Here is a 13,257-nt window from a genome sequence, read left to right on the forward strand (position 1 = left end):
TACTAATTTTAACTCATTGTCACGCTCTTCTTCTGTCTCTTTACTTGGACTAACCCTAAGACTTCCATTCTCCATTTTTTTAATCTACTTATATTTCGAATTTATGCTCACCAAATGCTACACCCCTCTCGTTTTAGACAAACCTATAGGCCGGACCCAGTGCAATAGAAAGTTAACCACATATTCTATGGTACTTCAAAGTATAAGATGTTCCGATTTTTTACACCGTTTAAATTGTTTTTATAATTTTAATCAAAGATCTAACGATTAAAAGATATAGAGTAACTGATACTCCAGAATACCATAAAAAATTTCATAGCGGACCACAAAATACGAAATAGCACTTGCCGACTAGAGTTAATTACATATGTTGAGTTTTATGGTTGCAACTTGCAAATATAAATTGAAGACCCCTCTCTGCTGAAATAAATCAGATCTCGACTGATGGCTGTGGTTAAACTGGGAATCACACAGGAAGATAGGTTCTCTCTTAGACTCTCTCGAGCAAATGAATTGGAATTGGAATGAATATGAAATAGGTTTGACTTTAATAGACAACCAAAGGGTACCATTCAATAGGTGAACCGTGTAACTCTTGTTGAATGATTGTAACCCTTATAAGAGGTGTAACCCTTTATTGAAGGGTCATTGTATCCGGTTCAGATATTGAAGTGACATATCTCTTCATTGTTCCACTTAACTGCAGTTGTAGGAATCGTTCAAGCAACAACTATAGCTATAACTTTGTAATAGCTAGTATTCCGTTAGTTATCAGACAAGATCACTCCTACAAAGCAAACGATTCTTGGCCAGATTCGTTCAAGCAACAACTATAACTTTGTAATAGCGACGATATCACATTTTGGCAGTTTAATTTCAATGTTCCACTTATATGTATATTTTTTAAACCAAATTTGCAAACTAAATGATGTGGTTGTAGATGATTGAATTATTAATTAAGTGTCGATTAATGTGTTTATTTCTTATTCATAACACATTATTTAGTTTGCAAATTTAATTTCACTAGCATTATCCAAAATAAAATAGTACTTGCCTTGCCGGCTAGAGTTAATTACATATTAGAGGTTTTATCGTTGCAAACGTATACAGAAGACCACTCTCTGCCACTCGTTTTATTAGAGGTTAATCTTACCCTTATCACCCTTTAAATTTGTAAGGCAATCATATAGTCAACTATAACTTATCAAATTTTGGCTAAGATTACAAGTACGACCCCCTTAATGCCTCAAATGTATGCGAGGAAAAATCCGTCCATATGATTTGATATTATAACTTGTCTCAATCATTTCTTGATGTATACTATTAACACAGTAGATATTAACAATCCGTTAAGGGATGACAGTTTAATTTCTTAGATACACACGCATAATTTTTTTTCAATAATATGACATATCAGCTGCATGTCTCTATTTTCTTTAAATACGGGACCTTAACTGTGAAATCTACATATACACACACATATATATGCCATTTCAGGTATCGCTTTCATGCAAATCTTTTTATATTTCACCAAAATATAAAGGAATCACATTGTGCCCTTAGTTGAAAAGGATTTTATCGTGCTTTTTGGCCTGGTTGATGGGTGACAAAGCTCACCAAAATATAAAGGAATCACATTGTGCCCTAGGTGTAGGCCTCGTTGTACACTAGCAGTGGCAATGGCAAGTAGCCACACAAAGTTTTTGGCAGATGGCCAAATTGCTGAGGGACAATGTCACTTGGAGACTGCACTATTTTACATACATGGCATCATCTTCTGTCCTCCCTAGTTGTTTTGTTTCTCTTTATCGGCCTACGGGAATTGGCATCTGGTGCGAAATTTGGCAGGCTTTATTTTGTATATAGATATGCTTTCTTTATCTTATATAATACTTCCTAATATTGGTGGGTTGTTGATATTTACAAGAAGGCCCACATTGGGTGGTTACCATTTCCAAAACAAGTTGTCGATCGATCAATCAATCTGCAGTAATATTCTATGCATGCATGGGAACATATTCCAAGTCAAATAATGTCATGTACGTGCTACTATCCATTCAATCTATATACCAAAAATTCCTTTCTGAAGATAAACATCTTAGAAACAAAGGTACAACTTACTAGGATGATCCTAATCTTCAAGATATGTATGTTTGGGTAATTGGGTTCCCACCTTGTGCCATTGTATGTTTTACCCAACAAAGTGGGGACAATACCTTATTAGTGATGATAGCTCGTTTTTCTCTATATTCTTTGATCACAAGATGAGTTTATTACTTATGTAGGAGTGCTAGTAACAGTCACTAGCCCCATCACTTGTCCGGTAATTCGTTCATTTGAATGATAGTGTTATGCATTTTAGATTACAATCACATAAAACTCAAATTTTGTTTCAAACCTTGTATAATATTAAATTGAGTTTATGGTTTACTCAAAACCTTACAACTGTTTAAATATCAACATTATACAATTTCCGCTCTAATTGCAAAAAAGGAACGGTTTTGGTATTAAAGTTTGTCGTGATACTCCCGTCACTTCTATAACAACCCGTCCTGAAGTTTACGGAACGTTGAAGGCAATTTTGTAATTTCACTTTTTGACCCGCATCCCACTCAACCTCTCACCCTTTTTGCCCTGTGTCTTCCCCCTCCCCCCCCCAAAAAAAATCTCTCGGATCTCTCTTCTCTCTTCACTTTCTCTCCTCTATTTCTCTATCTCTCTCTCCCTCTCGTCTCTACTCTTTATGCTCTCTCCTCTTTGGTGACCAACACCCACACACACACATACACACCTGCAACAATAACAACGACCACACCCTTTTCACCACCATTTGGCTACGACGACGGAGTAAGGTGTGTGGACCCCTTCCAAAATGCATGATTTTATTATTAGAAATGCATACATGAAAAAATGATTTTATGACTACGTTTATAAGTAAATTGGATTTACGCTTTATGAAATATCATGCTTTATCGGATTTATGTTCATTGAAATATTTGTGATATGATGTTTGAGCTATTGAGCTCCGATGAAATATATTTTGAAAATATTATGTTTATGATTTTTTTTGTGCTTCTATATGCCTACGGATGGAAGATACTTATATATGGCTTCGATCGAGCATTTGTAGATGGTTTCGGCCAGAAGATTCTTATATATGGCTTTGGCCGGAAGATATTTATATATGGCTTCAGTCGGGTGATGAAGGGCCTATGGGCGAATGATACTTATATATGGCTTCGGTCGGTTAATGAAGGGCCTACGGGCGAATGATACTTATATATGACTTCGGTCGGGTGATGAAGGGCCTTCGGGCAAATGAAGATTTATATATGTCTACGGGCGGGTGATGAAATGCCTTCGAGCGAATGAAGATTTATATATATATGGGACACTTTGGATGCGGTCCCTAGCTATCAATATTCTTTGATTGAAACCTTGTTAGTTTTTAGTTTTTTATTGAGGTCCCTGACATTAATATAATAATGTAAGTTACTATATTTTTAAATTAAAAATTAAAAATTGAAATTTGTAATTGTTTATATTAATGACATTTTAAATAAAACCCATAATTTATGGGATTAAAAATAATAAAATATAAATTATACTCTCTATTACATTGTGTGTGTGTGTGTGTGTACATATATGTATGGGTACATTAACCAAAATTAACAAAAAAAAAGTATTGTACCAAAATATGAATACATTCTCAAATCAACGAAAAAGAATGTACCCATATAAGTTTAAACATGGATTAAAAATTTTGAATGGATTTTATATTAAAAAAAGGGTACATTTTACATATAACAAATTGATATATTTGAGAATGGGTACATTTAAGCTTTAAAAAATTGAAAAATTATATGAATGGGTACATTTAAGATTAAAAAATTGAGAATCTTTATATATATATAAACTAATAGGTACAAACTTAATTTAATTTAATTTTTTTTTATTTTGGAAATGTTTGAATTGAAAAATAATTAGAAGTTTAATAGAGGTGTGAGTATTAAACCCTAAATTAATTACTAATTTTTATATTAAAAATTATATAATAAACATGTAAATTCATTATCAAATTAATGATAGGGACTTGAATCAAAATTTGAGAACTAATAAGGTCTTAGTTAATGAACAGTAAGAACTAGGGACCGGATACTAATTTTTCCTATATATATATATATGCCTTAATGATGCTACTAAGCATATTATATATGATATATGTTTTATGAAATGTTTTATGGCATGCTAGGGTTTTCGGAAAGCCTATTACTACTTATGCTATATGAGTTTTCTAAACTGGGGGTTAGTACATTGAACAATAACGGTTTTAGTACTACTTATATATATAAACTTGGTACACTCATGTTTTGTTTTACGCCCCCTCAAGACTTAGAATTGAGGCGTATAACCCCGGTGTCAAGACATTCCCGCATCGGTAGCTTTGAGTCCTCTCGGTGTAGGATCCATTCTTTTGCTCGTACATTTGTATATTATTCCTTCTTCAATGTTTTTGTTTAGCTGTATGCTTTGAACACGTTCCATAATTGTATATTCATTATAGTTAAATTTATGAATTTTATTTATGCTCGTTCTTTCTTCATAGTTCTCATGCATGTTAGTATGGCTTCGTCACATTTGGGTGTCGGCCAGCACATGCTTACCTCGGTGTTTAGAGGATATCAAGGTCGGGTGTGTCAAATTGGTATCAGAGCATGGTTTTTTTAGAGCATACTTAAGATCTTCTATTACTGTAGTAGTGTGTCGGTCTTGACATTGGATTTGGTGCCATTCGGCGTAGTTGTGCTAACTTTTTTTTGGTATGAATTGTCATATTCTATTTGAAATACAAAAATTCGTGTTGGAATTGTGCCTCATTGGTGACGAAATGGAATGATGGACGACTTTCAACAACAAACTGATACTCTGCAACATGCGTCCCCTAAGAATGGCGAGTAAAGTCGGATCTACATTGGAGTGTTGTGAAATAGAAAATTCTTAGTGGGTTAAAGTTTGGACCAGACCAGCTGGAGTGTTCTAAAATGGTGATGTTACTATGCGACATGAGTTCCCTAGGAATGGCAAGCAGAGTCATATCTATATGGAGATTGCTCGAAACATCTGAAGTGTGTATTGGAGAAAGCGAGTAAGCGCTAGTTGTATGCAAAGTTTAGTAAGTGCTAGTTTAATGGGATCAAATCAATGTTCTTGAACTTGTTGTTGTCGCTGAAGGAATTCGTGTGGACCCTCAGAATGATTTCTTGGTGATTGTCCTATAACCTTCTTGCTTACTCCAACAACGAGGTCAGGTTCACTAAATGTCCAAAGTCAACTTTATGCCAAATTCTTCGAATGTTGTCTTTGTTTAGATTAGATACTTTTCTTGGGAGACTCTATTATAGCAGGTGATATTCTCATCAATTTCCAAAAGGGTTGCAACCGTTGGAAATTGAAAATCCTCATAAGGTGTCGTGAAATGAGAAATATCCTTGGTCTCATCACTTTCTTTCAGCAGTTCTTAACAATTCTTTGGGCATAGCCCTATTTCCTTTTTGGCTAAGAAACCAATTGATTTTGTTGCGATACTGATGGTGAACGAAGTTTCTGACAACTAAGTATTATCTTACTTGATCATTGTTCTTACATATTTCGATGACATCGACAAATTTCAAATTCTACGGTGATGTGTTATTGAATATTTGACTGCACGCCGATGCAGCATGACCGAGTAAAGCGTGTGCCTCTTGACAGTTTGAACCGTATGAGGTGAACCATCTTATCTATGACCTTGAGCCAATAGTTACAGTCTTACTTGAAAACCTAATGACACCCTTTCTTGGTAGAAATTTATGTGGGACGAAGGTTGGGAACGTAACTTTTTGGAGTTTGGAACATTGTCTTACTCATGCCTCCGTCCTTGTTTTGCTTAACGTTGGTGATGAGTTTTAGGTCTCTTGTTTTGCATCCTTGTCACATTTGGGGTTGTTTTCGGATATATCATGGGAAGGTCATTGCCTATGCTTCCAAACATCTCAAACCTCACGGAAAGAATTATCATATTCATGACCTAGAGCTGGTAACAATCTCCCTTGATGTAAAATCTGGTGACGTTTTCTCTATAACAAGAAGTGTTGCATCCTTTTTTTACTAAAGAAGTTGTAGTATGTTTTCGCATAGAAAGAGTTGAGTTTGAGACAGATGAGGTAGATGGAACTCATCGGTGATTTTGATTACACTTTTGAGTACTAGCTTGTTTAGGCAATTGTCGTAGCTGATGCTCCCAGTCAAAAATCTTATGGACAACTTACCTCTATCTGAGCTATCCATGTCCCATAATCGTTTCTCTTCGAGGAATTGGCTTTACTTTGGCATCCGATCCGCGGTGAGAATCTCGGCTCACTTTTAAGGCAAACCCGTATCGATAGATTTTGGGTAAGAAGCCCAAGAGTTTGATCAGTAATTTGCGAGTTTGAAGGAGCTAGTGTAAGATGACATGAGACAAGATGTGAAAGTTCGAGCAGTTGGAACTCTATTGATAAGAAACAAATTGTTCTTGCCTAAGGGTAAGGAAGAAGGAAAATTCTTGACAAGGCTTACATATCAGCATATTCCATGCATGTTGGCAATACTAAATTGTATCACTATTTTTGTCCACTTTATTACTGGTATTGTATGAATGGGATATCGCTGAAGATGTGAGGGAATGTTTGATTTACTGGTAAATGGAAGTGATGAGATGGTAGTCATCAGGCTTATCTCAATTTCTTTTTATTCCTGTTTAAGTGGGAGGAATTTCCATGGGTATCTTTTTTAGGTTGTTGAGGACCCACTTAGGATTCAAATGGAAATGAATGAATGTCACCATAGATTTCCTGTACAAATCACCTTGTACATGTGGAGACTATGATGACGTTTTGGTATTTGTTTTTCAACTCACTCAGCATATTATCTACCAGTATTTGAGGACTATACTTTTGATCTTTTGGCAGAATTCTTCATTATAGACTTCGTTAGACTGGCGTCTTAATTAGCATCGGTTTCAACCATAATCCCATATTCACCTTATGGTACTGGAAGACATTCTAGTCAACTTTGGGTTCGTGTTTACCATTTAACACTTCGTATTGTTTCTAAGGCAGACAGAATGTTCAGAAAAACCACTCCGGTTCAAAAGTTTTAGCTGAGACCATCAGTCATTCAATCACCCATTATCACTCTATCGAGCAAATCATTACCACTAGAGATTGAATACCTATGAGGTTATCATTGTAACAAGTTGTTGTGATTATTAGAATGGGAAAAAGTCCGAGTTTCCACCCATCAGATTACTTTTGATTACCAATCGAGTCGAGCTTGCACTCAACCATCTCGACTTACCACCGAATCAATTTTTGTACTCGCACGTGTTCTCGCATCAAAGTTAAGCATTCACTCCAGTTATCTCGTACTTTAGATTTGATGGACTTGTTTTGACCCTTAAAGTCTTGAGTGTTCTTTTAGCCTTCTCGGCTTAGCGTTTTGCTGAATCTAAGAGAAATTTTCTCAACGAATCAGCTTACATAGGCTTTGTGAATCGCATTGTTTGGTTTTAGGGTATGCCGTCATTTTTGTACCTCATTGTGATGCGCGTTTCACTTATAAGTCTGGTGAAGTTTTTCTTGAAGGCCTTGGGTACTAAGTTGTTGTTCGGTACTGCATTTCATTCTTAGAATGTTGGATAGTCTGAACGAGTTATCTAGACCTTGGAGGACATGTTGTGTTCATTCGTTTTGTGATTTTAGCATCATTAGAATCTACACTGATCTCTATAGGAATTGTTTACGATGACAGTTTTATATTTTCGATTTAGGTGTGGCACTATTTGAGACATGGTATGAAAGATTATGCAGGCAACACTAGTTAGACAAAATAGTATTGTGAACTGGTATTCGGAGGATCTAATTTACGTTATAGGAAACTGTATGCTTCGAATGATGTTGCCTTGGAGTTGGAGAAAATGGAAATTTTTGCACCCTTGGGAAATCACTACTTGTTTATCGAGACAACAATGTGTTGTCGATATTGCGGGCTGTAGATTATAATATTGATGGCTCATTCGTTGGGTTCGTTAAGCAAGTGGGCAGGTAGACCCATCTATTGTAGTTGTTACTGATTAGTTATTTTGGAGGCTCGACCCAAAGACACACACCTATTCTCGGAGTACGTGACATTATGAATGCTTAGGCGAGACCTATTTTTCATTTTCGATTTTAATTTTCAGTGCAAGTATTTTAACTTACTTTATTAAAGTTATATAGCTGTATGTTTGATGTTACAAACGTTTGGGTAAGTCTTTTCCACTTTCAGTTTTAAGTTCAATACGAGTTTTCGGTTTCTTTGTTTATACATATTTATTTTGACGTTATCTTGTTGTGCTTACATATTTTTGACCTTCTGTTATTATATATTTTTGACTTTATATCTTTATAAAGTATGATTCTACTTTTATACTGATGGGGGAAGAAGGTATGAGCTTGGAGGCATGAAAGAGGAATCATTGCAACCCGATCGTGACGGTGTGGCATATTCTCTTTTATGCAACCGCTTTGACTTGATTTCTTCTTTATATATATTTTCTTCCTATCTTCGATTATTTATGTATAATGAGTTATTTCAAATTTTAGGGACGAAATTTTCTTAACTAGGGTAGATTGTAACGACCCGTCTGGGAGTTTACGGAACGTCGAGGGCAATTTTGTAATTTCACTTTGATTGGGGGATATTTTGTCATGTTTGCTCTTGGGATTGATAACTGTGCCATGTGGTACTTGCATCCCACTCAAACTCTCACCCTTTTTGCCCCGTGTCTTCCTCTTCCCCCCAAATCTCTCGGATCTCTCTCTTCTCTCTTCACTTTCTTTCCTCTGTTTCTCTATCTCTCTCTCCCTCTCGTCTCTACTCTATGTGTTTTCTCCTCTTCGGCGACCAACACCCATACACACCTGAAACAATAACAACGACCACACCTTTTTCACCACCATTTGGCTACGACGACGGAGTAAAGTGAATGGATCCCTTCCAAAATGCCTGATTTTATTATTAGAAATGCATACATGAAAGCATGATTTTATGACTACATTTTATGAAATATTTATGAGTAAATTGGATTTACACTTTATGAAATATTATACTTTATCAGATTTACATTCTTTGAAATATTTATGATATGATGTTTGAGCTATTGAGCTTCAATGAGATATATTTTGGAAATATTATGTTTATGATTTTTTTTTGTGCTTCTATATTTCTACGGGCGGAAGATACTTATATATGGCTTCGGCCGGGCATTTGTAGATGGCTTTGGTCGGAAGATACTTATGTATGGCTTTGGCCGGAATATATTTATATATGGCTTCGGTCGGGTGATGAAGGGTCTAGGTGCGAATGATACTTATACATGGCTTCGGTTGGATGATGAAGGGCCTTCGGACGAATGAAGATTTATATATGCCTACGGGCAGGTGATGAAGAGCCTTCGGGCGAATGAAGATTTATATATATATGCCTTTATGATGCTACTAAGCACATTATATATGATATATGTTTTATGAAAGGTTTTATGACAGCTAGTGTTTTTGGCAAACCTATTACTACTTATGCTATATGAGTTTTCTAAACTGGGGGTTAGTACGTTGAAGAATAGCTTGAAGAATAACGGTTTTAGTACTACTTATATATATAAACTTGGTCCACTCATGTTTTGTTTTGCACCCTTTTAGGACTTAGAATCGAGGTGTATAACCACGGCGTCAAGGCACTCTCGCATCGGTAGCTTCGAGTCCTTTGGGTGTATGACCCATTCCTTTTTTTGTACATTTGTATATTATTCCTTCTTTAATGTTCTGATTTAGCTGTATGCTCTGAACACGTTTCACAATTGCATATTCATTATAGTTAAATTCATGATTTTTATGTCTGTTCGTTCTTTCTTCACAGTTCTCATGAATGTTAGTATATCTTTGTCACTTTCGAGTGTCGGCCAGCACGTGCCTACCCTGATGTTTGGAGGATATCGAGGTCGGGCGTGTCAATTTCACATTTATTTTTTTGTTGATGATAGCATGTTTTACTCTGTTGCGTCTAAGGCAGCATGTGAGGAAATCCAATCCACTCTTAGGGCATATGAACGAGCATTGGGGCAAATGGTCAACCTATCAAAAAGTTCTGTCTATTTTCAACAAGAATCTAAACCCAAACTCTCAGTTGGACTTGGCCCGTGAGTTAGGTGTCTCTTGGACTGATAAACATGATAGATACTTGGGGCTTCATACGATTGTGGGCCGCAACAAGAATGCTTGCTTCAACAATATCAAGGAACACATTTGGAAACGGTTGCATGGTTGGAAATATAATATTCTCAGTGCCGCTGGTAGAGAGATCCATGTCAAGGTAATGGCTTAATCCCTTTCCCTCTACCGGATGAACTGCTACTTTCTCCCTAAATCCTTTTGTGATGATTTAAATTGGCTAGTGGCAAAGTTCTGGTGGGGTGGTGTCAATGATGCTCGAAAAATTCATTGGTTGGGTTGGGATAAACTAATAAACTATGTCTTCCAATGAGTGATGGTGGTTTGGGATTCAAGAACCTATATGATTTTAACCTGGTCCTCCTGGCCAATCAGGGTTGGAAGCTTCTCTCTAAGCTTTCATCTTTGGTTTTGCGCACACTGAAAGCCAAATATTTTCCTCACTGCTCATTCCTTGAGGTTGTGATCAAGCCAAATGCTTCTTATGGCTGGAAAAGTATCTGCACTACAAGGAGTGTCATCAATTTGGGCTCGAGATGGAAAATCGGTAGGGAAGATTCAGTTCACATTTGGAATGATTGATGGCTCCCTTTACCTTCGAGTCTTAAAATTTTCTCCCCAAAACTTTTATCGGGCGAGGTGTCTTATGTCATGGATCTCATCGATTATACTAGGTGTTGGAAGGTCCTACTTGTTAAGAGTCTCTTTATTGATATTGAATTAGATGCGATTTTGTCTCTTCCACTTATCATTTGTTGCCCAGATGACCGGTTGATCTGGCATTATGACAAAAAAATGATCCTTTACGGTTAAGAGTGCATACCATGTTGCACGAGGTTCTCTGCAACGGCGAAGGGAGGCTCCCTCGATGTCCTCTAATGCGAATTCCTCGGCTTTGCTCTGGAAGAAACTCTGGGCAACCATGGTGCCTGCCAAGGTTGTATGCTTGGAAAATTGCCAGATATATTATCCCCACCAAGATGAACTTGAGAAAAAAGGTCAATTCTGATCTTCTTTGCTCTCTATGTGGCGCCTCTAAAGAATCTACCTTGCATGTGATGTAGGATTGTGCTTTTGCCAAATGCATGTGGTTAGCCTTTCCTGTTAGCCATCCCCATGATTCTCTCCCTTCGGATATATTGAGTTGTATGGTACTTTGGGCTGAGCATTTTTCAGTCACTAATTTCGATGTTTGCCTTATGATGATGTGGGTTATCTGGGGTGTAAGGAATGAGAAGCTCTGGAATGATAAGGTCGAAAATCTTTATATTGTCATATCTCATTGGTGGCAGGAGTATAATCGCTCCTTGCTTAGTCACCCTTCCCTTCCTCTCTTCTTGTTACTTCTCATTGGTCATGCCCTCCCTCTTCCATACTTAAAATCAACACTGATGATGTGTGGAATGAGTGATCCAAACGGCAAGGTATCGGCGTGGTAATCCGGGATGATCAGGGTGTTTTGTGACGAGTTTGACAAAAACTTTTGATCACATTGGCTATCCTTTGATTAGTGAGGCGTTGGCTGCTAAAGGGGGTGTTTTGCTGGCGACTCAAAGGGGTTTTCAAAATTTCATGTTAGAAAGCGACTCTCTCCAGATTATGGCAGCGTTTAATGATCTTTCCATTAATTTGTCTATTATTGGACATATTATTGAGGATTCAAAAGCCTTCCTTGCCTCAGTCACTAAAGCTATTTCTACCCATGTTCGTTGTCAAGCAAATGGTTGTGCCACCGGCTAGCGCGCTATGCTCTTTTTTCAAATTCCAATTGTACTTGGAATTGGATCCCCCCAAATCTGATTCTAGATCCCCTTTTGAAAGATGTTTTGTTGTAATGATCCTTTGATTCGAATGAAATGATATCGCCTATTCTCAAAAAAAAAAAAAAAAACAAAGGAAAAACAAAGCATGGCACATCTAAAGGAGAATATAGCTTAGAAAATATCATTTCCATTCATGTTAAATTGACATGGCTAGATCATAAATCCAATCCAAAACACACATCCACCCATTTTTTGGTCATCAAGGTTCACCAGCATGACACTAGTCATGTCGATTCTGAGTCCATATCTAAATCCATGGCGCTAAAGTCAATGAGGCCTTTTAATTTTTTTGCATTAGGCGTGTGCACTACGGGTGCGTTTGGTACGCAGACGGGACGGGACGGGACGGAACGAAGGTGTAATTTTTGAAAAAGACATGGGGTATATTTGTCTTAAAATGGTAAAACATTGTGTTCCATAGACGTGGAACAAACCCGTTCCAGGGGGAGGAGGTGGGACGCAAAAACACCCAAAATCTGTCCCGTGGAACAGCCCGTTCCACCCATTTTTGACGCACCAAACGCGGGACGGAACGTCTCGTCCCGTTCCGTTCCGTCCCGTCCCACGTACCAAACGCACCCGTACATGCACTGAGCTAGAAGAGTGGGGTGACATATTTTGTAGCCTAGGGCCCACCAAAAAGGCTGCTTCCAATGTACTTGACACTTGGCCAAATCTAAGATGTCAATTTCAAATTATCATTTTAATCCAACAGTTTTTTTATTTTCTATGATAATAACTTTTTAAAATTAAAAAAATATTCAGAAAAAATCAAATAAAAAATTTCCAATGGTTACGTGTATTTATGAGGTTATCTTATTATATTTTTTTAAGATATACCACAATTCATTTATGAAAGTCTAAACAAGATTTTTTTATAGATATGGACACGTGGCATTATTTTTGTAAAATACACATGGCACTATATTGATAGATTTGTGGGTCCTATATGTATGCCACACCAACACACTAATAGAATTATTGACTGAATTCTAAAGAAAGAACATATTGGTCTGCGCTATTAAAAGTAAGGGACCAAATTGATCAATTTTGAAACTCAAGAACCAAAACGAAGAATTCGGTCAATCTCAGGGACCATTTGTGATAAAAATACTATAGTAAAAGTGGTTAAGAACATTCATTTCTAG

Source organism: Malus sylvestris, chromosome 17 (genome assembly GCF_916048215.2).
Source record: "Malus sylvestris chromosome 17, drMalSylv7.2, whole genome shotgun sequence".
NCBI classification, from domain to species: Eukaryota; Viridiplantae; Streptophyta; class Magnoliopsida; order Rosales; family Rosaceae; genus Malus; species Malus sylvestris.